This window comes from Gorilla gorilla, chromosome 4 (genome assembly GCF_029281585.2).
Source record: "Gorilla gorilla gorilla isolate KB3781 chromosome 4, NHGRI_mGorGor1-v2.1_pri, whole genome shotgun sequence".
Lineage (NCBI taxonomy): Eukaryota > Metazoa > Chordata > Mammalia > Primates > Hominidae > Gorilla > Gorilla gorilla.
Genome location: NC_073228.2, coordinates 110880413 through 110906944, shown reverse-complemented (window position 1 = coordinate 110906944; position 26532 = coordinate 110880413). Strand labels below are relative to the sequence as shown.

The window sequence follows — 26532 nt, the reverse complement described above, 5'->3', positions numbered from 1 at the left end:
GGAAGCAAAAATGTAGTATTTATCTATATCATGAATGGAGAGGAATTTGTGGTGGTGGGTGGAGCTGTGAAGGAAGTTTTGTTTTTCCTTTTCCTTTTGCACTTCCACTAGTATGGTGTTTTTGTTTTCATCTGTTCCTTTATTATTTAACTTCTGTTCATAGTTCACGGCTTCAAAGGTGAAGCTGTTAGAGAGATGGTTTGGGGGTAGAGAGAGAGAGAGTGCAGAGTCTTAGCACAGCTGTGAGATGGAATGCCCTAGAAGGATGGTAGGAAGTTTACTGGAGATTATGAATTGGAAATGATTATATATTTTTCAAGAGACTCCAGTAAAGACTTGGGTTTAATTCTACTGTCTTAATATGTATCTCATCTGTTTTTGTTCCTTTTATTCTCCTTTCTTGCCTTCTCTTGGTTTATTCAAGATTTTTTTTCTCTTAATCCACTTCCCCCTTCTGTTAGGATTCTTTTATTATTATTTTAGAGGCTACCATTGAGTTTTCCACAGGAATCCTTGAATTATTAGACTCTACCTTGGAATATATTTTTTATCACTTTCTAGACAATTTAGAGGACCTGAAAAATTTTAATTTCATTAATCACTCTTCCCACCGTCTGCCTTTCATAATATTGTTGCCAAATACTTAATAATCTCTGTATTTTAAACTCCACGTAGTAGTGTTCTTATTGTTTATACAGCCAAAATTTCATTTAGATTTACTAACTTATTTACTTATTTACCCTTTTTGATAATCTTTACTTCCTGCATTACCTGTTCTTCTACGTGGTATCATTTGCTTTTATTCCAAGGACTCCCTTTAGTATCTCATTTAATCAGATCTCCTACAGTGAATTTTCTCAGCTTTGGTTTTCTTGGAAATGATTTAAATTCACTGTTATTTCTGAAAGTCATGTTCTCTGGGTATAGAATTCTAAGTTGCCACTTATTTTTCTTCCATCATTTTAAATATCGTTTCTCATTGTCTTCTGTTTTCATCGTTTTCCCCTTTCCAGTGATTTTGCCCTCCTCCTGCAGCTTTTAAGAGTTTCCCTTTATATCTTGGATTCCCATCAGTTTCACTATTGTGTGTCTAAATATGATTTATCCTGTTGCTGGTTAGTAGAGTTTCTTCAATCTGTGGCTTGAAATAGTCATCAGTTTTAAACAATTATCTGTAGTGCTCTCCAAATTGTTTGTCTGATTCATCCTTTTTCTTTTCTCCTTCTGGTGACCAGATTAGATGCATGTTAGAGTTTTTCACTGTTTAAATTATGTCCCCTTGAGCTTTTATGTATTTTTCCTATTTTTTCCACTTACATTTCAATGTGGATGTTTTCTATTACATATCCTCCAGTTTAGAAACGTTACTTCTTCTATATCTTCTCTGCTATTAAATTCATCTATTAAATTAATTTTGATTATTGTATTTTTCACTCCTAGAATGTGCATTTGATTATCTTATATTCAATTTTTTTGTGGAAATCCTCTATCTTTTAATCTATTTTGAGTGTAGTAATCATAGTTGCCTTGAAATTTATATTTTATTCCTACCTAGATAACTGTCTACAATATCTAGATCATCTCTCTGTTATTGCTTATCTTGGTTTTTGGTATTTTAAGGTCTTGTTTCCAAGTCTTCCAGGTAATTTTTAAATTTATTACCAAACATTGTCTAGGACAAATCTTAGTGTGTCTTGGATGATATCTTCCTCCAGAGAGGACTTTATTTTCTTTTGGTAGGCATACATAATATGGGCAAATCCCATTGATTCAAGTGGAGCTAGATTTAGGAGCTTCTCTCCTTTTGATTTTTCCTCACTCGCAGTGCAGAGCTCTTCAGAGTCTCAATGGAGAGCCTGGAGTAACTACAAGAGTCCCTCTTTCCTTATGAGCAGTGAACTTCAATTTTTATCTCTCTAGCTTTGTAAAACTTCAAACAACTCTATTTAACATTTTAGCCTCTTGTAAGTGTTGGTTTGATGACCCTTTTTCTGCAGATTCACAGCTTAAGATCTGGCAAGTGATTTGAGGGAAGATTTCGTGCAGAAAGTCAGGCTTACTTATCTGGACTTCCTTTTTTTCTGGAACATAGGCCTATTGAACAGTGCTCTCATGATAGCCCTAAGTCAAATTTTTGCCTCCTTAAGCAGGAGTATGCCACCAACTTTCTGTTTATATGCCCCATATATCTTGGCATATACTGCTATATTATATCTTTATTCAGTAACTGCCTAGAGAGAAAAGACTTCCGTGAATTTGGGCTTTCCTCAATACCTTCTCCTGTCTCTAGAATCTTTGTCCCTCTAGTCCTCACTGAATTCAACTTCAGTGCTGTCAAACTCAAATTTTAAATTTCTATTCAAGCTATTATAGTTCTTCTTGGAAAGAGGGTAGTATGACCCATGTTACTTTAACATGGATGGAAGCAGAAGTGTCCAGTAAAAACTGAATCACTTTTTAGTTATTCTTGGCTATTAAATTGCTCTCTTGTGCTCCCTTGCATGCTTGCTCTCTCTCTCTTTTCTCTCTGCTTCAGTGGATAACTGATCTACATAGTGCCCCTGATTTATATGGATTTATAAAACTTAAACATTTCATAAGTGCATATATTTTTGTGATATTATTTACCAAAATGGAATGGAATGACTCACCAATGGGGTGGGAAAATTAAGAGTTGGTTGTATGTTGAATTTAAGATGCCTGTTAGACAAGTAAAAGAAAAGGAAGAGTAGAAATCAGTGGAATCTGCATGTCTGAAGTTCAGAGGAGAGGTCCAGGCTGGAAATATATTTTGGGGAGTTGTCTGGCTGTAGATGTCCTTTGAAAATATGGGACTGGTGATCCTCTGTGAAATGTGTGGGGACAGAAGATGTAGGAAAAGAGCCCAAAGCTCTCTCTAACATTTAGATGTAGAAAAGAGAAAAGAAATTGGGCAAATGAGTCTGAAAAAGAGTTGGTCCTGAAGTAGGAGAAAAATTAAGAAATTGTGTTGTCTTGGAAGCCCATCAAAAACTCTTTCCAGAAGGAGAAGATACTCGGTAATGTCAAATGCTGCTGACAGAGTAAAATAAGTTAGAAGGCTTGACCACTGGATTAGGAAATATGGAAGAGCATAGTGACCTAGATGAATGCAGCTTGAGAAGAGTTTTTCTGAGGATGGAGCCATTTTAGAGTAAAGAGAGAAAGGCAAGTGAGAAAGTTGAAGCAGAGATTATAAACAACTATTTTGAGTCTTAAAGGAGTTTTACAAATACAAAAATTGATGAACAGTTTGCAGGCTATTCAGTAAAGATTATTTTGAGATGCAGTTATTTTTGCTTACTTACATACTAATGGAATGAATGGAATGATGATGTGTGTGTGTGTGTGTGTGTGTGTATGTGTGTGTGTGTGTGTGAGAGAGAGAGAGAGAGAGAAAGACAGAGAGAGAGAGGAAAATAATGATGTTTCAGGAGAGACAGGGGATTATTATAAGAACACAGTTTTTAAGTAGAAGATAGGAAATCAGATCCAATGGTCAAGTATAGGAACTGCACTTTGGTAGGAGTATGGAGAATACATCCAAAGGAGGAAATATTATTTAGCTACAGATACTTAGGTATTAGTAAATTTGGTAGTGCATATATATGACATATGTCTTTGGATTGTTTTAGTTTTTCTTTTTAGTGAAATAAGGGGTAAACTGAGAGTAAGAATGGAAAAACTTGGAGAATTCTGAGGAGAGAGAAGAATGTGTGAAATAAACATTTCGGAGAGTAAGAGAATGAATTGATCAGATGAAGGCAATGTTTGAGAGTCTATTTGAAATGTGTAGTCATAAATTTAAAGTGCCATTGGTCAATATGACAAGTTTTTTTCTAGCCATGTTCAGTTTCATGAGTAAGAAGAGAACAAATGGTAAATTTAGTTTCTCTTCAGTTGTTTATTGTGAGATGTGTAAGATAGAGGGAGAAAAGAGCAAAGAATTTAGGGTCCATGCAGGGAATGGATTGTGATTAAAATGATGAACCACCATGGAATTCTAGGCTATTTTAACAGGGAGGAAAGGACAAGGTAAGTGACTGCTGATAAACTTATTAGGGCCACTGTATTGTGGATCCCATGGAGTCAAAGAATCATTGGAGTGGAGGTACTTCTGGAAATGGATGGAGAAGACAATAAGTGGTTGTGATTTAACAGGTTTTATGCTATTGGTGATTGTAAGTCCTAAGATGTGACCATGGGAGTGGGGTGGGAGAAGTGGCCTGGAGATTAGAAAATCGGACGTAAGGAGTTCTGGGAGCTGAAATACCTGGATGGTTCTTTTATGTGAACATTGCAATTATTAAAAATTATTATAGAAGAAATGTGGAGAAAAAGGCAACAATCCTAGGGTTTATGTCTTTAGTGAGTGAAGGGGGATTGTCTAAGACCATTTGTGCAGATACAACAAAATACCACAGACTGGGTAATTTATAAATCATTATTTATTACTCACCATTTTAGCAGCTAGAAAGTCCAAGATCAAGGCCATAGAAGAGATTGTGTCTGGTGAGGGCTGCTGTCTGCTTCCTTCTTGTTATATCCTCCAGAAGGGATGAACACTATGTCCTCACATGGAGGAAGGGATGGAAAGGGCAAAAGAGAGAGAGACAGTGCTCCTGTACCTCTTTTATAAGGTCATTAATCCCATTCAAGAAAGTTCTGTCCTCATGACTTAATCACTCCCTAAAGGCCCCAGCTCTGAATACTATCATATTGGTGGTTAAGCTTCAACATATGAATTTTGGAGGGGCACATACATGTAAACCACAGCAGGGATAATCAGGGGGATGAAAGATGACTGTGGGAGCAGGGGTAGAGGAGTCTGTAATCTGATGGTCTGTACTTTAGAGTAGCTAAGTGGTTTCATTTGATTTTTTTTGAGAAGGCAAAAATAATGATGGGAAATAATAATGAAGGGAAAAATAATAATGGGGTACAGAGGAGCAAAAATGGTGCTCTCATTTTCAGCCAGGTTAGCATTAGGATGGGAAGGAATGTTATTGGAGAGATTTAGAAGAGAAGTCATTTGCTGATGGCAGACTATGAGTTCCTAACATTACAATGAAATGTTTCTGCAGTAAGGGAGGAGTAAGAAATTAGGCTGGACCAGGAGCTACAGAGAGCCTTATGAAGAGGGGAATCTTGGTCATAAGGGATGGCCTGAGGTTTAGAGCTCCTTGTGATGACTGAGACAAGCAGAGATGTAGTCAAGGATGATATTCAAAATATTTTGCTAACAACCATTATGGCATGGGCCCTCACCAGTCAGAATGGGCACCATTCTGTCATAATGGCCCAGTTATAAACAATTGTTATTTTGCTATCAGTGCTTCCAAACTGAATCCCACTGTTGGATGATGGGGCTGGTTCTCATGGCAGGCTCCTCCTTGGGTTTGTTTTTTAGGGCAGTTTGGTATGGCAAGGCTGAAAATGTGTAGTTGGAGAATATTGGGAGCTCTGTGGACTCCACCTTCAATTCTCCTAGGGCACTCCCAATTATAAATGTCTGTAATATATAGTTGTAATACTTTCTAAAAGAAAAGAACTTGGAGTTCAAAGATATAAAAGAAACCCTTGCTCTCTATTGACTAATTGCTTGAGCTTTAGAAAGTACTGTAACTGTTCTGGGCCTCAGTTCTCTCACCTACAGTATGAATTAGACTGGATTAGAACATTTCTAAGGTCCCCTTTGGTGGCAAGGACTTGAAATACGACTTATAGCTTGCTTATAAACATTTGCTTCATCTGCATTTTTCAGCTGAGGTGCTATTTCTACTTTGTCATTTGCACTGAGTCTTTTCAGTCTTTTGATAAATGTTCCCTACATCAAAATGTCCCTAACTTCAAACAAGTTATTTTCAGTCTATTATGTAGTGATTTTCTGATTTGGTAAGGAAAAAGAAACCACGGAATTTCTATTTTCTATCTTAAACTTGTTCAGTCTTTCTTCTACGTACTCTTTCAATACTCCTAAGGGAAAAATAATTTTTTTTAAGACTTCTGGGAGAATTTTTCATTTTTGCTAGTTGTTACATATTTTCCTGAAAGTTTTTAAAGTACTTAACTGTTAAGTGCATTTAAATTATTCCTAAACTTTTAAAGACTTTTTTAAAATTTAAAGATTGCCTCCTTTGTGGTTAAAATGAAAAACAAGAAACAAGGTACCCTGAAAAAGAACTCATGCTATGTCACTTGTTTAGACAGTTTCAAGGCCACTGAGACTGTTACTAAAAGTTCATCTTTTCTTAATGCTGTTCATCTTGCTGCTTCTTTTTTATTCTATGAAAAAAATATTTCTAAACAAATTGTCAGGAACTTTTGGATGCTAGACACAGAAGCGACTTAAATGGATTGTGTTAGTTACCCATTACTATGTCCCTGGTTGCTCTGAAACTGAGCTTCTTAAAAGGACCCACACTTTTTAATCTCAAGGTCTCTCTGGGTCAGGAATCTGAGCACAGTTTAGCTTGGCTCTCTATTTCATGGTCGCTCACAAGGCTATAGTCATGGTGTCAGCCAGGTGTCAGCAGTGTCATCTGGCGGCTAGAATGGTAAATGATCCACTACCTAAATCATTCAGTGGTTACTGGTAACATTCAGTTCCTTGGGCCACTGTTGGACCAAGTGTCTTAGTGAAATTGGGGAGCTCCCTGACTCCTTTGTGAGCAGGAACTGGAGAGGCTCATTTCACTCAGCCTGCCGCTGGCCACTCCTCACAGGAGGGAGCATGCAAATTAAGCGAGTGCAGAAACTGGAGCGAAGGAAAGCTGGAACGGCTGGCCACTTCTCTCTGGTGGGAGCAGGCCCTGTGCGGGCCCCACAGGATTGTCCAAATGTATTACAATGCTCTTTTAGCAGTTGCTGTCCACTGACGGCTAAGTGTTAACCAGAGCAGTGTAGAGTCAGGGCGAGAGCCTTTTACAGCCTGCCATCTTGGTACCCAGGTCCTTGTTCAGTGTCCAGGAAGAATCAGGTCTTGAAGGATGGTGAATGCGGAGGTTTTATTGAGTTATAAAGGTGGTTCTCATCTGAGATGGAAGCTGCCTCTGTCTGCTTTAAATTAGTTATCTTTATAGCCAGAATAAACAAATAACTCAGTTTTCTACTTTTCTAGTTTTTATGAGCTAAGTAGTTTAATAGACCGCCCAAAGGCTGTCTTATCTGCACCTATCTATAGCATGAGAGAAAAAGCTCAGTCTTTAAATTCAGGCAGATCTAGATTTGAAACTTCACCGTGATTAAATGACATTACCTATTCTCTCTGAGTTTTAGTTTCCTCATTTACAAAAATGTGACAACATCTTTCACACAGGGTGGTTATGAGCAATAAAACAATTACAGGAAAAGGTGCAATGCATGGCACATAGTAGCAATAAAATCAATTATGATTTTTACTACTATAATATTTATAATTTAATATTAATATATTTGTATTAATGATAGTAGTAATAATTATCACTCTTTTTACTTTCTCATTATGTTTTTTCCAAAAAATACGATTTCCTAAAAGCACAATAATACGTTATTTCATTGTTTATAATTGTAACAATTGTATTTGTTTGTAGGATCAGGTATTTAAAAATATTTTTCCACTTTCTCCTGTGATTCATTTTGTGTGTCTGTTGCAATCTTATCAGCCAGAATGTAAATTTTGTAAAGCGTGCTAGACTGAATTTAATTGTTAGACATGACTCATTCTTTTCATAAAGACAATACAAATTTTCTTGCAAGATATTGACAGTGTAACTTGGTGAATCACATCGGATTAAATATTCTGTTAATATTTAGTGATCACTAGCAATATTGCGTTAATATTTTATTAATATTTAGTAATTACTCTCCATGTGCTGTTTTATTGAGTTATAAAGATGGTTCTCAGTGGGATGGGGAGCTGGAAAGGGGATGGAGTGGGAAGATAATCTCCAACCATCTAGCTGCCGCTTCGACATTCAGATGCTTCTTCTCTTCTCTCCTCTGCCACGCCACTCTGTTCCTCTGCCAGTGGAGTTTGGGGTTTATATGGGCACAGGATAGCAGGGAGGGGTTGGCCACAAAGCAACATTCAGGTGCAAAAACAGGAATGCCTGTTCTCATTTAGGGTCATGGGTCCAGGTTTGAGGGTGGACCCCTCACCAGGGACCCTGCTCTCCTGCTTCCTGTCTGTATCATTAGTTCCTCCCTTGTATTGATCGAAGGTCATCTGAGTTCCTCACCAGGCATCTCACCCTTGTGGCAGCTGCTTTTTCACAGTGTGCAAGCCAAGCTGGCAATTGAGAGAGCATGCTAGTAAGACAGAAGTCACAGCCTTTTGTAACCTAATTATGGTGTTGACATCTCATTCCTTTTGCCTTGTTCTAGTCTTTAAAAGCAAATTATTAACCCATATTCAAGAGGAAGGATTACACAAAGGCATGAATTCTAGAAAGTTGGATTATTGATGGTCATTTTAAAAGTCATCTGCCACACAGATTCATCCACATAATTGAAAAGGTGAGGTATAACTTGTCTTCAAGCACAAATGGATCCAGAAACTTAAAAGTTGCCATCAAATGTCAGTTTCTTTCCATCACCTTTACTCCAGTTAGTTTGATTCTTAGGTGAGTTATCCTTTCATAGTAGCCCATAATGGCTCCAGATGTCTATCCCACTTGTTCAGCAATTCAGTGGAAAGTGAGTGTTTCTTTCCTATCAGTTCCAGCAGAAGTATTGGGGTTACAACCACTGATCCTGTTTGAGTCCCATGATCATTCTTTAATCAATCATGTGACTTTTATTGGCCATTCCAGGCCATGTCCCTTTTCCTGAAGGAGAAGGGACATCCCCATCTAAACAGCATGGGGTGAGACATCCATGTTGTCACATCCATGCTGTCCCATGTTTAGTGAGACATCCCTACCTAAACAGCATGGACTGAGAGTTGTGGAGAAGTACTGCCTCAGAGAATATTAGGATGCTGATCTCAAAATAAGTGGCGAAGGATTATGGCCATAAACAAAACAACAACAAATAAGTCAGGCTGTTCTACTTTAACAGAGATGGATCTAAATGCAACATGAAAGGCACACTCCTGTTTGGGGCTCTGCTGCTGAATGGTAGTTCAAGGACTCTGGACATACCATCATTGTCACACCGGAATAAACCAGACACCTCCATGACTGAGTGCATATAATGTGTGAGACATTGTACTGGGAACTTGTATGTGTTCTCATAGAATACTTGCAGCAACTTTATAAAGTTGGAATTGTTTCATCTTTACAGAGAAGGGAGTATGTTTTGACATTTGAATTCAAATCAAAGCCATACTGACCCCAAAATAGTGTTATCATGATACCATAATACATGCCAGAGTATACAAATATTTTTATCCTGTTCTATTTTACACTTATAAAAATGAGAGACTTGTATTTATATTTTTTGCTTTGTTTTATCAAATTATACTTTATTAAAGTGTGACTTGATATCTTGCATAATTTATAGTTTAGCAATCAAATAGTTTATGGAAATAAACTTGCCTAATAGGATTTGAGGCACCAAAGTACATGTAGGTACTATGTTTTAAAAAACTGGAATAAAAAATGGAAAAATAGAGTCAGGGAAAATGAGGAAGCAAAATCTTTAAACAATGCTGGAACTGGATTTGATCTTACCAAAGAACTGTCTTTCATATCTGTTTTTCTGGGCGTCTTTATAGTTTTTTAGTGTGCCCCCTTAATATGGAAAATATGGGAAAATTAGTAAAGAAGAATAAATATAGTTGCACTTGATAACACATAGTAAGTACCAAATAAATGACTAATTGCAGAACAGAAAATATAATTCCATATGACAATTGTTTGTATCTTTTTGAACCTCAGTTTTTCCATCTATACAGATAGTGATAATCATTCAGGTTGTCTAAAGAATAGGAATAATGTATAAAAAGCAAAGTGTGTAATATGTAATGTCTGCTCGATAAGGTTTTTATGCCGTTATCCAAACAAATTAAAATATTGCCCTACATAGACTCACAAAGTAATCAATCTATTCAAATAAAGAACTTCAATAAGTCTAGTTTGACTTCATAATTTTTTAATGGTACAAACTATTATTTTTAGGGAAGGAGTAAAAGTATGAGAACTGAGTATGTAAAAGCCATGTGACTCCCTAAATGCCAAGAATGTTCTCTTACATGGCACATCTTCCTGGGTACCATAAACTCTTCTTGGGTGACTGACTAGAGCAAGACTCTGGGAAGACAGTAATTTTCAAGACATTTTATCTGGCTCTTCTATACTCTTAAATTTTCATTATTATTTGGGTGACTCTTAATGGACTGTTACTCATTTTTTAGATATTTCTGAATGTACACATAATATTGGTGGTAATTGTCTGAAGATTTTTGGAACATTCTCAATATTTGTAATCAAAGTTGTTAATGTTTTGTTTGCCCAAGGGAATTCTTCATCTTTTGGGTCTCCAAAGGAGTCAGAGGCAGTCTCCCATATAAAAGATGAAAGCTGCAGCTACCTGCTTTACAGGATTCCTGTGGAACTATGGTGCAGGCATGCAATCCAGGCCACTATAGGAATATTGAGCAAAATTTGAAGGAAAAGAGGAAGTTGTCCACAAACAGATCTGGGGGGACAAGCATTCCAGAAAGCAGGAAGAACATCTCCAAAGGCCCCAGGGTACAAGTGCTTGTGTATTTAAGGAATAGCAAGCCATTCAGTCTGGCAGGAGTCTTTCGAGCAAAGGGCCAGGTAGGAGATTTACAAACATATGCTATACACATTATCCCAAGAACCCTTTAAAACAGAAGAAATTGGGACCAAGAGAGGTTAAGTGATTTGCCCAAGATTTCACAATAAGTAGCAAAACCAAAAGACAGAGTCTCCTCTTCATACCCTAAGTCCTGTGTTTTTACCATAATGCCATTGTGTATTCTCCTTGAAACTGCCTTAATATTTTCTTCATAACTTCCTTGTGTATTTTTTGTTAAAGCAATCAGAAGGCAGGAATCATGCCTTCTCAGGTTGGATTTTATGTAGCACAAAGTTCCAGTAGACGTTTTCTAAATACTTTTGATGAATCATTGTAGCAGTAGGCTTATCTTTCTCCTTTATTTATCCTGGTAGACTTGGCTGAGACTCCTAATTGAGCAGAAATATTTTAGTGTAGATGTATTTGATTGTCTAGCTGTTTAGCAAATACACTTTATACCTATATCATATTATTTATCTTAAAATCATTTAAAAATTTTACATGGAATCTAAAATTGCTTGTATATTCAAAACGTTCAACTAAGGAAACAAAAGTTAAAATCACATTTAATAGTTGAAATCATTCATAGCATACTGGCATATAGACACAGACACACCCACGCTCACACATATGTGCACACACACACACACAAAGCCAGAACTAAATGAGTGTTCAAGCCACAAATATTTTTAAAATCCCTAATGAAGAATTAAATGGGTATTTATTGACAATAGAGCAGTAAAACAGACAGGTGATTTAATTTGTGTTATTTAAAAAATGTAATTATTAAATATTCATGACATATTATACTTTAAAAGACTTAACTACTCATACCAAAATCATATGGTGAAGATAAAGTGCAGACAAAGAGTCTGGGTTCCCACAGCCACCGACCCCCAAATGACCTGCTAATAAATGCCAGATCCTCATCTTGTAAAACTCCTATGGGAGAATAATAAAGGATGAACATTTGGTCCAACATTTATTTTTATAAAACAAGCACCTTTAGTTTTCCTTCAAGAGAATCATTTTCCTGCTCTATAAAAGTCTTTGGCCCTTTATGAAAATGTGTACCTCATGTCACGCAGCTAGAGTCATAAATTTGGGCAGTTACACACGGAAGTTCAGACATCCGGTCCAGCCAATATAGACGATTCGAATTCAAGTTGATTTTTACTCTAACATTTTCCTAATTCCTAGTACATTTACCAGCTAATTATTTAATTGTTCATTTTTCTTGGACCATAGCTTTGATTGTGAAATTTTAGGGAATAAATATATGTAGATTCAAAACAGAAATACAGTGGATATAATCAGCTATGTTATTAGTAAATACTCGAGGCCAGAGATTCCCAAACTTTTTAAAATCTGAGCAACTGCAGAACAGATACTCACAGCACACTGAAAAGAATAATAAAGTTGTAACAATGCAGATAGAAAAGGCACTGAGAGGTGAAACGAAACTAAGAGGTCAGGAATAGGTGTTTCAAAAGATACCTACAAAACTCCACACCTTTACAGTTCTTCCTTAACAAAAGTATCTCCGGTAATCTCTGTATTTAATAGATGCTATGACTCAGGCCAGCGAGTTTGTGCTGGGACCAAAGACCTAGCCTATAGATAGATATTTAATCTAAAATAGAGTGGTAACAAAATTTTGTTCCATGGACTGAATGTTCCATGTTGGATAATAGCAAATCCACTTAATCACGTCCTATCTAGGGAAAAAGGAATGCTAATTACATCTTAAAAGCCATATAATTAGCATTTGCAGATTTCCCTAGTTTTCAGAATCTCCCTGCGGTTTGCTGAGAATCTTAGTGTTTGAAGCTCTAGGACACAGATGAGTGTTTGTGTGGACAATGAAAGGTTCCCCAAGCTATTTTCTATTTCTTTCATAACATAATCTTATGGCAGGGTCATCGAAAGTACTCAGCGAGAGTCTCTTCAAAAGAAAAGATCTGGGTCTTGATGGCAAAAAGTGCTAGATGGAGTAGGAGTTGGGAAGTGGTGGCGAAGAGGAGGCATGAGAAGAGAGAATAGAGAGTGAGTGAATGGGAATTTACAAAAACATAAATACTTGTCAATTTATTTTATCTAAAAAAACCCATAAATTCCAAAACCCATGAAGAAAACTAAATTAAGGTAGAGAACCAATAAAATAAACATTAACAGTTGGAATTTTAATTCAAAGCAGATAAAATTAAAATGTATAGAACTTCGGAATAAGTACAGTTTGGAGTTTCAAAGAAGTAAAAGAAGGAAAGATATCCAATAGGTAGAAATAGTGAAATAAAACGTGAGTAAGAAATAAAATCAAGAAGAAACCTTAAATGAATAAATCACAAATAGGATAAACTCTAGAACAGAAGTGCTTCTATCTTTCCTGCAGTGGAAGGCTTAATGGCAGAGTGGGGAGTGTGGGCATAGTGGACAGAGAGCCTAGGTTTGAATGTGAGCTCTGCATTTTTATCTGCATTACTTTTTGCAAATGACATAACTTTTCTATGTCCTAGTTTCCTCCACTACAAAATGGAAGTAAAATTACTGTTTATCTCGAAAAGTTATTACAATAATTAAATAAGTTAATTATTTTAAAGTACTTAGAATAGTGCCTGGTACATAGTAGTTGCTTAGTAAATATGAGCCATAATTACTTCTTTCCTGTATGTTTGAAATAGTTCATAGTAAAATATTGATAAAAAAGGAATGGGCCGGGTGCGGTGGCTCACGCCTGTAATCCCAGCACTTTGGGAGGCTGAAGTGGGTGAATCACCTGAGGTCAAGAGTTTGAGACCAGCCTGACCAATATGGTGAAACCCCACCTCTACTAAAAATACAAAAATTAGCCAGGTGTGGTGGTGGGCACCTGTAGACCCAGCTACTTGGGAGGCTGAGACAGGAGAATTGTTTGAACCCGGAAGGTGGAGGTTGCAGTGAGCAGAAATCGTGCCACTGCACTCCAGCCTAGGTGACAGAGCGAAACTTGGTCTCAAAAAAAAAAAAGGAATGAAGGTGACATTAAACCCATATTATAAAATATAATTCGCTGAGAATATGCTTATAAAATAAATACAAATTTCAAAATTTTTTCAAAGAAGATATACAATGTGAAATATTAATTTTAACAGAAATCTGATTCACAAATATCGTATTTTATCAATTAAGACTGAGTGAGGCAGAGAAGAAATAAGATAATTTTTCTATTTTGAAAAACTCAAGAGGTATCATTTTTATTTGTACAATATTAAGAGAAATATGCAAAAAAGGAAAAAGTCAAATAGTATAAATGTCATAGAATAGAAAACAATGAAAAAAGCAAAAAAGCCTAGAAAAGTAGAAATTAAGAACGAGGGTGCCAGATATAAGAATAGATATGTGTCAATAATCTAAAAATATACGAAAAATATACATAAACTCTCTAAATGATGTTATATAAAGAAAACCACAAGTGTTGAATTAAAAAGCAACATGCAATTATCTGCTATTTAAAATAGACAAACCAAAATCCACATTACACACCTGTCTGAAATTAAATAATGTTGAAAGTTTATCAGGAAAATTAAAAATTTAAATTAAAGAGTAGCTTAGTTGGTAACCAATGAGTAAATATAACAAATAAGGTAATTTTAAATTGATGATATACATTCTACAATTTCGATGAAATAATGGATTTTATGACCTTTTCATGCTATAATATCAAAATACATAAAGGAAAAAGAAAGCAAAGAACAGATAATTTTACAAAGGTACAGTTATTGCATATAGACATTAAAGATGTTCTCTTAATCTTTGATAGATGCTGGAATAAAAAAATCAAGTCATAGAGAGCTTAGATAACCATAAATAAGGTTTGACATTTCATATAAGCATATATAACTCTAACAAGTGTAAGATTTTAACATGGTATAACTCTGTGTATATATAAATTATATAGCTTACTATTCTATAAGCAGACAGATTATTTTGCAAATTTACAATGGTTGGACAAACACTTCAAGCAATTGAAAATTGTTTTAGAAAATAGTATTTATTTACTCACTATTTTCTGCTCATAACGTGATAGAGATGACCTTATTAGCAAAAGCTTAAACAACCAAGCAAATAACGTTTTGTTCATCTGAGCTTTTAATTGATTTCTACTTAAATCCACTATGAAATTTAAAATCACTTTTCTAAATAACTTGTATCAAAGAAGAGATCAAAACTGCATTTGTAGAGTATTAAGAAAATATTAGCTGTATCAGAAGATAGAAAAAAGATGGAAAGCTATCCAATTCATGTTATGAATCTAGCATAACGTTGATACCAAAACCATAAACAAGACATCACACAAAAAAATTAAACTTTTTCATATTAATATAGACACAAAATTATAAATGGAATATAACACTAGGAAACTCTGGCAGAATTATTCACCCAAACCAAGCAGGATTGATCCCCCAAATGTAATCAATTTTTAGTTCTCTCTTGTGATCATTGCATCATCAGTATAAACAAAACAAGCCATATGAGAATTTTAATAGAAGCCTCTTCAAAAGGAATCTTGATAGAGTAATAGAATATTAGCAGGCAACCTATCTGTGCTCCAGTTTCTTTATTTGAAAAATGCAAATACTAATGGCATGTGCCTCAGAACTTTGTTGTGGGAATTAAATATATTAATTTAGTTAATATGTTAACAGTGCCTTAAAGTGTGAAATAAATATTAACTTCTATTTTAAGAGCTATATCTTTTAAATTTAGATAAATAGGGCTATATTGTTTAGTATAATGAAGACTATCTCTTTTAGGCCCAGAGCCAACATGATATTTAACTGGGAAACACTGGAGTTATTGCCACTGAAATGATTAAAAATGTTATATGCACATGAGTTTTATTTTCTAACTTTTTAATAAAAATTTCAGCCAAGATTTATTATTTAAAACAAAAATAAGAGAATAATGATTGACTAAAGAGGGCAAAAATGGTAATTTTCATATAGTTTGCTTACATCAGCTGAAAACATTTTAACTTATAGAAGTTGGTAACTCATTGAATTCTGTAAAATTGAAAGATATAAAATAAACATATAAAAATTCACAGCTTTTCTGTACAACAAAATATAAGGTAATGATAGTTAAAAAGACTATTTTCTCATTAATATAAATAATATAAAATAGTAAAGAAAAATCCTAATGAGTTAAATGGTAGAGCATGTGAAGCAAGCTACTCATGTGTATGGGTAGCTATCAAAGAAGGATAGCACATGGAGAACTGTGCTATGTTCCTGGATAGAAAATATTGAATATTATAAAGATAACAGGTTTTCCTAAGTTAAATCATGTGATAGAAAAAATAAGAACAAATGAACAGGTAAAAATAAAAACAAGGACTAAATAAATCACTCATAATTGAACCACCCTATTGTCAACATCTTGGTGTAAATTTTTTTCTTTCTCTTAAAACAACAACCCAAGTCATATTGTAAATGATACTGTTTTGTATCATTTAAAAATGGATACATCAAAAATAGAAAATTAAAAATTAAAAATAGATACATCATGCTCAACTTTTCAAGTTGTATAAATTAGAAATTGTGTTCAGCTTTGAATAGCTGAGACCAACAATAAAGAATAAGTTAAACAACGTAGAAGTTTATTTATAAATGATAGAGACGGAAGTCAAGGAAATACTGGGTAGAAGAGGGCAATTCCCCAGCAAAGGCCCTAAATGGGAACAGGCATTTCTGTTTTCACACCCAACTGCTGCCTTTTCTAAGACCACTCTGGTCTGCCATGCCCCTATCCTCTGCCCATATAAACCCCAAGCTCCACTGGCAGAACAAAGCGTACAGCAGAGAAGGAGCATTCGAATGTCGAGAAGCATTTGGCTGGGGACAGTTGGAGAGATCAGCCATGGGATGGCTGAACTCCAGGGGAAGATCATCTTCCCACTCCATCCCTTCTCCAGCTCCCCATCCATCCTGCTGAAAGCCACCTTCATCACTCAGTAAAATCCCTGTATTCACCATCGTTCAAGTCCATGTGACTTGATTCTTCCTGGATGCCAGACAAGGACCTGGGTACCAAGAGGGCAAGGTGTAAAAGGCTGTCACCCTGACTCTCCAGTGAGCTGGTTAACACTTAGCCATCCACAGACGGCAAAGCTAAAAGAGCATTGTAACATCCCTTGACACTGCCATGGGGCTGGAGCTCAAAAGCACTCGCCCTGGCTGACCTGTGGGCTCCCCCTCCCATAAATGGTTTGAATGCATGGCAGCCGAGTAAATGAACCACCCCCTTTGCAAGTGGTCCTGCAGAGGAGCCAAGGGAATTGTCCCGTCTCATTATTTTTATTCCCATAAATATGTACGGAGAAAAGAAGTCCAAGGTTGGTATGATGGATCCTGGATATTATCAATGTCCAGTTTTGTTTCAGATTTTATCTGTACTGTTCTCACTTGAGGGGGCTATCTTCAAGGCCATTTCTCAGTCCATCCAACTATCACATATGTGTTGCAGGCTGGAAGATAATGAGAAGGCAAAAGGGTGCACCTTACATTCTAGAAACATACAAAAATGGTTTCAGCCTCTGTAGTGAGTGAGGAAGTCCAAGTTAGACAATATGATACCACTTACCATAATTATCAAGCTCAGTTAAAATTTCATAGTATTCTTTCTGAAGTAGTGTTATGACTATTCTCATATCCTCAGATAATTGGATAAATTAACACTTTGTAGAATGCTATTTAGCAATACATGTTAAAAAAACAAAAAAAGTAGATGTCTACTATGTCTACTTTTAGGAATTCTTATGAAATAATACAAAATGATTTTAATTCAATATTTTTCATTGCATTATTTTTACAATAGGAACAAATTGGAAATAAAGTTTCTGCTTAGTGGAAGGAGAGATTTATAAAATTTGTGGTGTAATTATAAATGAAATATTTTATAAATATTAGGATTGAGGTTTTGGAGAATTTTAAATTGGTTGGAGATGGAGATGTTTTCTGTAAAACAGTTGTAGAATAAAAGCAGAGTATAGGCTGAAACTATGTGGTCTCCATCTATAATATGTAGATGGGCAAAAAAAAATCAGTGATAAATTATAAAATATTAAGACTGCTTATCTCTGTTAGAATTCACCTTAATTTCTATTTTCTTATTTCTTTTATACTTTCTAAATTTTCTGTGTGATTATTGCATGTCTTCTGTAATTGGAAAAACATTTAAAAATTGTAGTAATTAACACTTAGGTGTAATTTTTAAAAAAGCTTTATTAGCTTTACCATACACAGAAAATATTTTATATTTAAGTATTTTTGTATAGCCTATATTAGCATGTTCTGAGACTATTTTAAGGCTTAGGAATATGTATAGAAACATGAAATTTCCATGATAGATCTGAATTTACATTTATTTTACGTTTATGTTATTTATATTGATGTATCATTCAGAGCTATATCAGAAATTTCCTCTTTTAATTGTTTGATTTCTGGAGTTAATGATTAGAAAACAGAGTAAACATATCTAAGAAACTGGTACCTTCACTATGAGTCCACTGGCAAAGATGAAAATGTAGAAGACATTGACATTCCCTTAGATTAAAAGGAGGATACCAGTCTATCCTCTGGTATGTTGTAGCACATGATCAGTTGACAGTACTCAGATAGGAACATCCAGGAGGCCAGATGCCAGGCATACGGGCTCCTAGCCTATGAAAAATACCTACTCCCTAAATGAAGCACAGGAATTCTTGAGTCATCAGTTGTAAAAATATCCTGGGATGATGAGTTTATCAGTGGTAAGTAGTATGAATAGGTCCTCATGGAATTTTGGGAGGCTCCCTGAAGTTCTGGTTGGTGTAAGACCTCAGGAAGTTTGCACATGTCTGTGGTACTGAATGTCCTGCTTTCTCTTCAAAATGAGAACCTTAATGAATCCACTCCACTGCATATTACTTAGTGGTGCCCTTTAAAACTTCAGGAAGAGCCATGCCTATAGAAGACCCAACCACAAGCAGCAGCCCTGTATGCCTGTTTACCTGACTTGATCTAGTAACCTCATTCTTTTTGCCTTGCTTACTATGCTCCACCAACCTTCTTTATATTTCTTCTTTCTGTTTTTTAAGCATATGTTCACATTGCATGCAGGCCTTTATATTTGTTCCTCGTGCTATAAAATGTCTCACCAAAATATGGACATGACTACCTTCTCACTGTCTATGTTTCAGCTCAAATATAACCTTTCCACAGACATCTTTCCTGTATACCTAATTTGCATCCCTTCAATCATTCTTCATCGCATTTCTCTATTTTAGTGTTTTCACAGCTCTTACGACTGTCTGAAATAATCTTGTTTGCTAATTATTATGTTATTATTATTATTTTCTGTCTTCCTCACACCATAACATAGGGTCAGAAGAATAGAGACATTATCTATAGAACCCACTGTTCTGTCTGTAGTGCTTAGGACAGCATGTGGCACATAAGAGATGTTCAATAATTATTTGTTGAGTGAAAGAATGAAAGAATACATGAGTTGCAGTAAACTTGAAACTTGAGACTGTACCAGAGGTTATGGATACTGTGACAGGAACCACTCTTTCCTCTCCTGTCACCTCCATAATCACTTCCTCTTAATATATTTAAGCATTACATGAAATATTTTTGTTTTATATTTTGATTTGTTGGATCTACAAAGTGATTGCAGAGAAGATAAAAGCTGGAGCCAGGAACAAGTATGAAGGATGAAAAAGTTTAGTGTAGACATTTTGTTAGATGTGGCATGTTATCTGTGTATATCTATGAGTCATCGATCTTTATATTTTGATTTTCCTTTTAACATGTGCAAACTCCAGATACAAATAAGTTTTGTGTTTGAGTAACTATTTTTTTTCCAATTCTCTTTTTATATTTTATCTTGTATTGCAGTTCAATTATCAATTTTGAAGAAAGTTGAAATTGATATAGTAAGCGTTCTCAGATCAAGTTAGCCATGTGTCTACCATTTTCTAAAAAGATGTAGTTTGAAATATCTTCTTTGACCATGTTATGTATCCTTTATATGCTGTTGAATCTTTTAAGGAACGTAGATAAATTTTTGGAAATTTTGCATGGGTTATTTAAGTCACATCTTTAATTATTTCTAGCATATAATCCATAAAACATTTGGATTCAAATGGTGATAAAAATGATTAAAGTGAAAAATTAAATGAACATTAATACTAATATTTTTGATCATTTGGGATTTTTAGATCCAAAGATGGAAAGTATTTTAAATATGCACTCACATAATTTGTTTTGTACATAGTTTCAATATTAAGAAGAGTACACATTTGAGACTAATATTTCTTTCTGTTTTATTTCCAGCAGTTATTTTTTGGTTAAGTAACAAAGACAAGAAATTATTCTCTAATGTTTAGTATTATTAATAACTTTTATTTGTGTATGTTATAGTGTAAGATTTTTTAAACTTTTTCTAACAAAATAATCATTCTTTGTAATCAAAATATACTTTGCCCTCATACGTTGTTCAATGTATATTAAAATTTTGTGTACATATTAGAATATATGTGTATTTATTCATATATAAATTAGGAGTTCTGCATACCTTGAAGATTATAAGCACTAATCTAAAATACTTACCTCTTTTTTCCAAAGAAATAAAAGATTTGTTGCAAGAGATAAGAGCTGCTTAAAAATATTATTGATTCTTAGAACCTGTTGGAAAATGAAGCTAAAACAAGGGAATAAGCCCTAAGGGAGTTATGAGGCCAGTTAAGCTGCATACATATGTTTGCTGACAGTTGGAAGAATGAACATTTCTCATCCCCTTTTGACTGCATTTAAAAGCATTGGAAAAGCTTGTGGATTCAGGTTTCATGCTCTTTGCAACTAAATTCCTTTCCTTTTCATATTTTAAATTTGTAACATGTTCTGTACAGTCCTTAAGTGAACATCCTGTTTTCAGGACTTCTAAAACTGCATTGCTTTGAACAGCATGCCACATGGCAGTACTACAAACATAAAGAGTCCAGCTGTTAAGATGGAAAATACCATATAAATCACTGTAAAAGCATCTTGTCTTACTACTTTAGAGAGCCCACTGAAGTATTTTAAAGGAAAGGGATACTAACTTTAAAAGCCTCCGAAAAGCTCTGTCATGATTCTTTGAATTTTAGATGATAATCTCAGACTGTTTCATGAAGGGAAGGTTTACATAGCTTGTTCCCTGAAAAAAGGGATATTTTTTTCAATCATTTCTCAAGTGTGCCTTTGTCCCTGACCTCCTCCATGTGGTTTGTGAGATCTAAAATTGTATCATAATTAACTCTATTTAAATAATCATTTTAAAAATAGAAAGTTCTCTGAAATAATATTCTAGTTATCTCCACTGTATCCTTAAACATAAAAATAAACTCGCAGGCAAATCTTCTGGGTTGAAAATGTTTCTGGCAAGAGAAGCAGCCTCAAGTAGGACAGTCTTAGAATTTGGGACCATTTTGGAAAAATACTGTGGCAAAGTGTTGCTCTGAGTACTCATGCTGTGGATAGTTTTTATTCCTGATATTACAGAATTTTGAATTAAGGAGATGTTTTACAAGCTGATGGAGGGAATTATAGTGACAGAAGAAGAAAAAGTCTAACTGTTATAAGAGATTTAGATACATGGATCTGGCTGAATAAATGTTAATTCCTTCTTCTGTTTTAGTCCAAAATTCTAATGCATGGATCCTATTAAGGTGTCTTTATTATCTCACTTCAATTGCTTCTTCACTTGTCATGGGGTTATTGGGGCACCATTCTAGTCAATCTCCAGGATTTCAACAAAAATCTCTGCAGCTAAGAAATTAATTGGAAATGGGAGCCTTAATCCATGTCAGTTTGTCCCTATTTTGTGAAATCAATTTTGCTTTCCCGACTTCCAAATAAGACTCTTAATCACTTTATTTACTAATCGAGCTATTTCAGAGGGCTTGGTTGAGCTTTCTCTTCCTTGACAGAATTGTTTCTTTATCTGTCTGATTGGAAGGCAGTAGAGAATGGAGTTATTATGGCTTATTATACTGAATTCAGTATAGAGTTTGTGGCAAGCTATTTAATTTTTCTTTTTCCTCATCTGTAAAATAGAGGAAAAGGATGACAATATCTTTCTTATAGAGTTGTTATGAGCATTGAATGAATAAATATTTTGTTAAGAATTTACCACCATCCCTCCCAGTGTGCAACAAGTGCCTGTACCTGGACAGGGAGTGGGGATGGACAGCCTGATGCACTAGAATTTATAGTCTTAGCTGATTCTCTTTCTGTTTAATGGCAGCTTGGGATAATTTAGAAATACGGTGTTAGAGATGGCAGGGCCTTAAAGACTGTTTAGTTAACAATTTCATGTTATAGCTGAGGAGCTGAAATCTAAAGTAAGACTGTGACTTACTGAAGGCTACTTAATGAAAGATCTAGAACAAGACTCTCCACATCCATTTTCTAAATTCTGGGTCATACTGTCACACCCACATTCCTATTACTCATCTTTCTATTTTTATTTCTGGCAACTTCTCAGTAGGGGTGAAACATGCTTGGTAACAAATCTGCTGTGAAGATACCAGAGAAGTTCATTTTCTCATTGAACCCTTTTAGAGTGTCATGTTGATTGAGGAAAATAGGATGTGTGGAGCAAAGCATGGAAGAGATTGTTTCAATGTTTCTATTACGTAGACATGGCCATGATTTATTTCAGTAACCATCTTTGTAAAGAATGAGCTCCTTGAACCTAATGTTCAAATAAGAAAGTCATCTATTTATTTGACTTATAAGAATGAAACATAGAAGCAAGATTTGGATGTGCATGTTTGTGAAGTCATTATGCAATGAAATGCAAAGACAGACAATATAATGCCTTTTATGGATCAGGTTAATGCTTACTGTGTCTGAAGCTTCCCCATTTGACAAATAAGAGCTTACATTTATCAAATGTTAAACACGTGGCTTTAACGGTTGATATTAGGAGAATTCCTGAGGGATTTGCACTAGTTGTGAGGTTGTATTCACTTCACTTGATTTCTTTTCTGTGGTTCTCCTATTTCCCTTTGGGATGTGTTTCCTGTGTCTGTTATTGCTTTGAAGATTTTTTCATTTCTATCTCATGCTTAACACCTGCCATTGACTCCTTGTATAACTTATGAGAAATGAATGGCATTCTTCCCCCGGGTACCAGTCTTTATAAAGTAAATATGTGCTGATTTAGAAAAAAATGTATATTTTCCCCTTATTTGTACTAAAATAATACTTCACTTTTTGGTGTTGATAAATTTTTGGAAACTTAATATTTTGGTTTTTTTTTGTATCCTCAAGTATTTTTTACTTTGTGGAACAAAGCAAAAATGACAGACATCCTGTGATTTTGCTTGTAGAAAACAACATATTCATGAGAATGTTAAATAAAGGGATAACTTGAGACCCCAGGAAATTCTTTTAGAGGATGATTTGATTCTCAGTTATCTTTATAATTTTGAACTTTATTTTTATGGTGATAAGTATTTTATAACAATTTGAACTTGAAGTGAGACATACATATTGTCATGCTGTAAAAATTGTTATCCAAGGTAGTATTTAGGACCCATTCGTGAATGCTTGACTGGCAGTCATATGGAGAGATCATCTGTGTCTTCTGGCTTCTTTCTGTCAGTCTGTAAGTGGCAAGAGCAGTATGTTTTGAGTATAAATTGATCTGCATTGATATAAATAACAGAGAAAATTATACTGGTGAATTTTCTTACAGAATGAATCACTGGAAAGTGTTCAGCCTGTATTTCTGTGGTTGTATCTGTTCTTTTTCTGTTTTTATTAAACTTGAATGACTAAATAGAAAGCAGGTTAAAAGAAAAAAAAGTCATGATTTGAACAAAACTTACATTCAAAGGGATATTTCTTATATCCTTACATGAAATCTTCACATTGGCCCTTCTGGCAGAGCTCTTCTGTCTCAAATTTTCTAACCCTTTCTCAGTTGGTACAACTACCTTATAACTTTTATAAACATTACCATTACCACACCATTCAAACCTTTATCCTTTTTAAGTTAAAAAAAAAAGAACATGAATCTCTTAATCTCTTCAGAATTATGTTTTAATTGTAAACAGATTATTTGATAAATAAAAATAATGTTCTAAGGGAACTTGGGTGGTGATTTTGGCAAAGAGCATGCATATGTGTTATAGTAGCGATGATTATCTTCAAAAAATAATTAGGCTAGTTGCTTGATGTCCTACTTCTGAATCTCTTCCAAAATGAGCAAAATACATTTAAGGCTACATAGAATCATAGTTGGAACAATTGATGCCTCATTTCTGGGGTGAAGGAAATTTATAATACTGTTTCTTTCCAAGCTAAAATAACTATAAGATCTATAAGGACAGAGGAAAAAGCCATGCCCTTTTTACCATTTTCATGTGTTCTCAGTGTTATCTGCTGGTGCCACATTGACTGAAATTGCTCACCGCTCCCACTAAACTTGCATTTGGTGTAATGTGAAGAAAAAAATGAGTTATTAGTCATAAAGTTTCTGCTATAATAATCACATTTTCATTTTTTTCATCATTTTTTGCCCATTATAAAGTGTATTCTTTTGCCATTTTGCCTACGAACCCTAGATAAATAGTGAAAATATAGGATTTAGGGTTGACTAACAATTCTCTAGTTTTCTTTAGTGAACCATTATGTAAATACCTAATTGCATAAATTTCACTTAATGATTGCTCACTCTCCTCTAAATAAATTTTGCTGACATCAGTGGCCACGTGGAACAATTTATTGATTCCTTCTCCCTCCTGTCTTTTAATATGGGAAGTCCCAGGCTTGGTCTTTGACCTTGGTTCCCTTCTCTATTTTTTTTTTTTTTTTTTTTGAGATGGAGTTTTGCTCTTCCACCCAGGCTGGAGTGAAGTGGCTCACTGCAACCTCCACTGCCTAGGATCAAGTGATTATCCTGTCTCAGCCTCCTGAGTAGCTGGGATTATAGGCACCCATCACCATGCTGGCTAATTTTTGTAGTTTTAGTAGAGATGGGGTTTCACTATGTTGGCCAGGCTGGTCTCAAACTCCTGACCTCAGGTGATCCTCCCACCTCGGCCTTCCAAAGTGCTGGGATTATAGGTGTGAGCCACTGCTCCTAGCCTCCCTTCTGTATTCTCATCCTTTTGCTGTTCTCTTCCAGGCTCAGTCTTAAATATGTGTGCGTGTGTGTGTGTGTGGGCATGTGCATGCATGTGTATATGTGTATTTTTGGCATATGTATACATATATATTTTAAATTTATAATTTTAGTTTGAACTGTTTTCTGAACTGTAGACTTAGATATCCAATTGCCTACTCAACGCCTCCACTTAACTGTCTGATTTGAATTTCAAACTTTACATGTCTGAAATAAAGCATGTCCCTGCCCAAGCCTGACTTCTCAGTAGACTGTCCTATCTTAGTTAATTGGAACTCCATTCTTCTAGGGGATCAGGCTTAAATCATCCTTGACTTTTCTCTTTCTTTTACACCTCATATCTCATTTGCCATCCAATTTTAATGACTTTACCTTTTAAATATATTCAGAATCCACCTATTCCGCCACCTTCATTGCTAATTCCTTGCATCAAGTCATCCTCATCTTTCCCCTTGGTTACAGCAGTAGTCTTCTAACATTAATCTTTTGCCCTTGTCACCTCCCTGCTTCCCTTCCCTCCAGTCAACTCACCAGCAGGAGTCATGTTGTCATTCTTTTGAAACATAGTCAAGTTATGAAACCCTTCTTCATGGAATTCTCCATTCCCGTCTCACTTGGAAAATAACCAAAGGTTTTACAATGACCAAGAAGGTCATAACTGATCTGGCTTCCCATAACCTTTTTGACTTTTCCTCTTGCTTCACTCCTCACTCATTTGGCTTCAGTCCATTGATGTCCTTAAAAATGTCAGACACTCTTCTGTGTGGGTTTTCTCTTTGCCTGAATTGAGCTTCCTCAAAATATCCACAATGGCCTGCAAAGCTAGTTTAAAGTATTTTATCAAATATCACCTTGTTAGTGAGGATTTCCTAAACACCGTATTGACTTTTTTCTAAGTCATAACACCCTCATTTCTCAGGCACACGTTAGCTCCCTTTTCTGCTTTTTTGACTCTATATAGCATTTAGCACCATCTAAAATTTCATTATTTTACTTATCTTTTGGAGTGTTTATTTTCTGCTCTAGAATGTAGAGAATAAACTCTATTAAGGGCAATATATTTTGATTTTGTTAAAACCACTCTGTCTCCTATACTTAGAATAATTCTTGGCACATAGTAGGTGCTGAATACATATTTATTGAAAGAATAATGTGAAATGAAACTGTCATAGTTCATGTGCTTTTTCTTTAGTGGCTTTAAAGGAAATATAAAATGTTATGAAAGCAACACCTGTCCAGGATTTGGAATGGCATCAGTATTTATTAGAAATGTGATCACAAGTAAATCCCATAAACATTTTAAATTTTAGTCATCATAAGTATAATTATGGAGCTTAAATGAGATAATGTATGTGAAAATGCTTGTCAACTGCTAAGCATTTTACTAATGCTATTAGTGCGTTTTTCCCTTAGGGTTGAATTAACTTAATCTTATGAATGGATTGATTTTATTAGTACTAGATTAACCTCTCTATATTTGTTCTTTGAATCATTTTCTCTTAAGTGTTTGTGATCCCTTTCCCAGATTAATGTAAATACTTATGATTGGTTAGGCATTAAGCAGTTACTGAA

The 26532-nt window shown here is 35.0% G+C and overlaps 1 long non-coding RNA gene across 2 annotated transcripts in view; it reads left to right on the top strand.

Annotated features, from left to right (window-relative positions):
• LOC129533506 (uncharacterized) overlaps positions 1–26532 on the top strand; it is a 222011-nt gene that overhangs the window by 183514 nt on the left and 11965 nt on the right. The window lies entirely within an intron of this gene.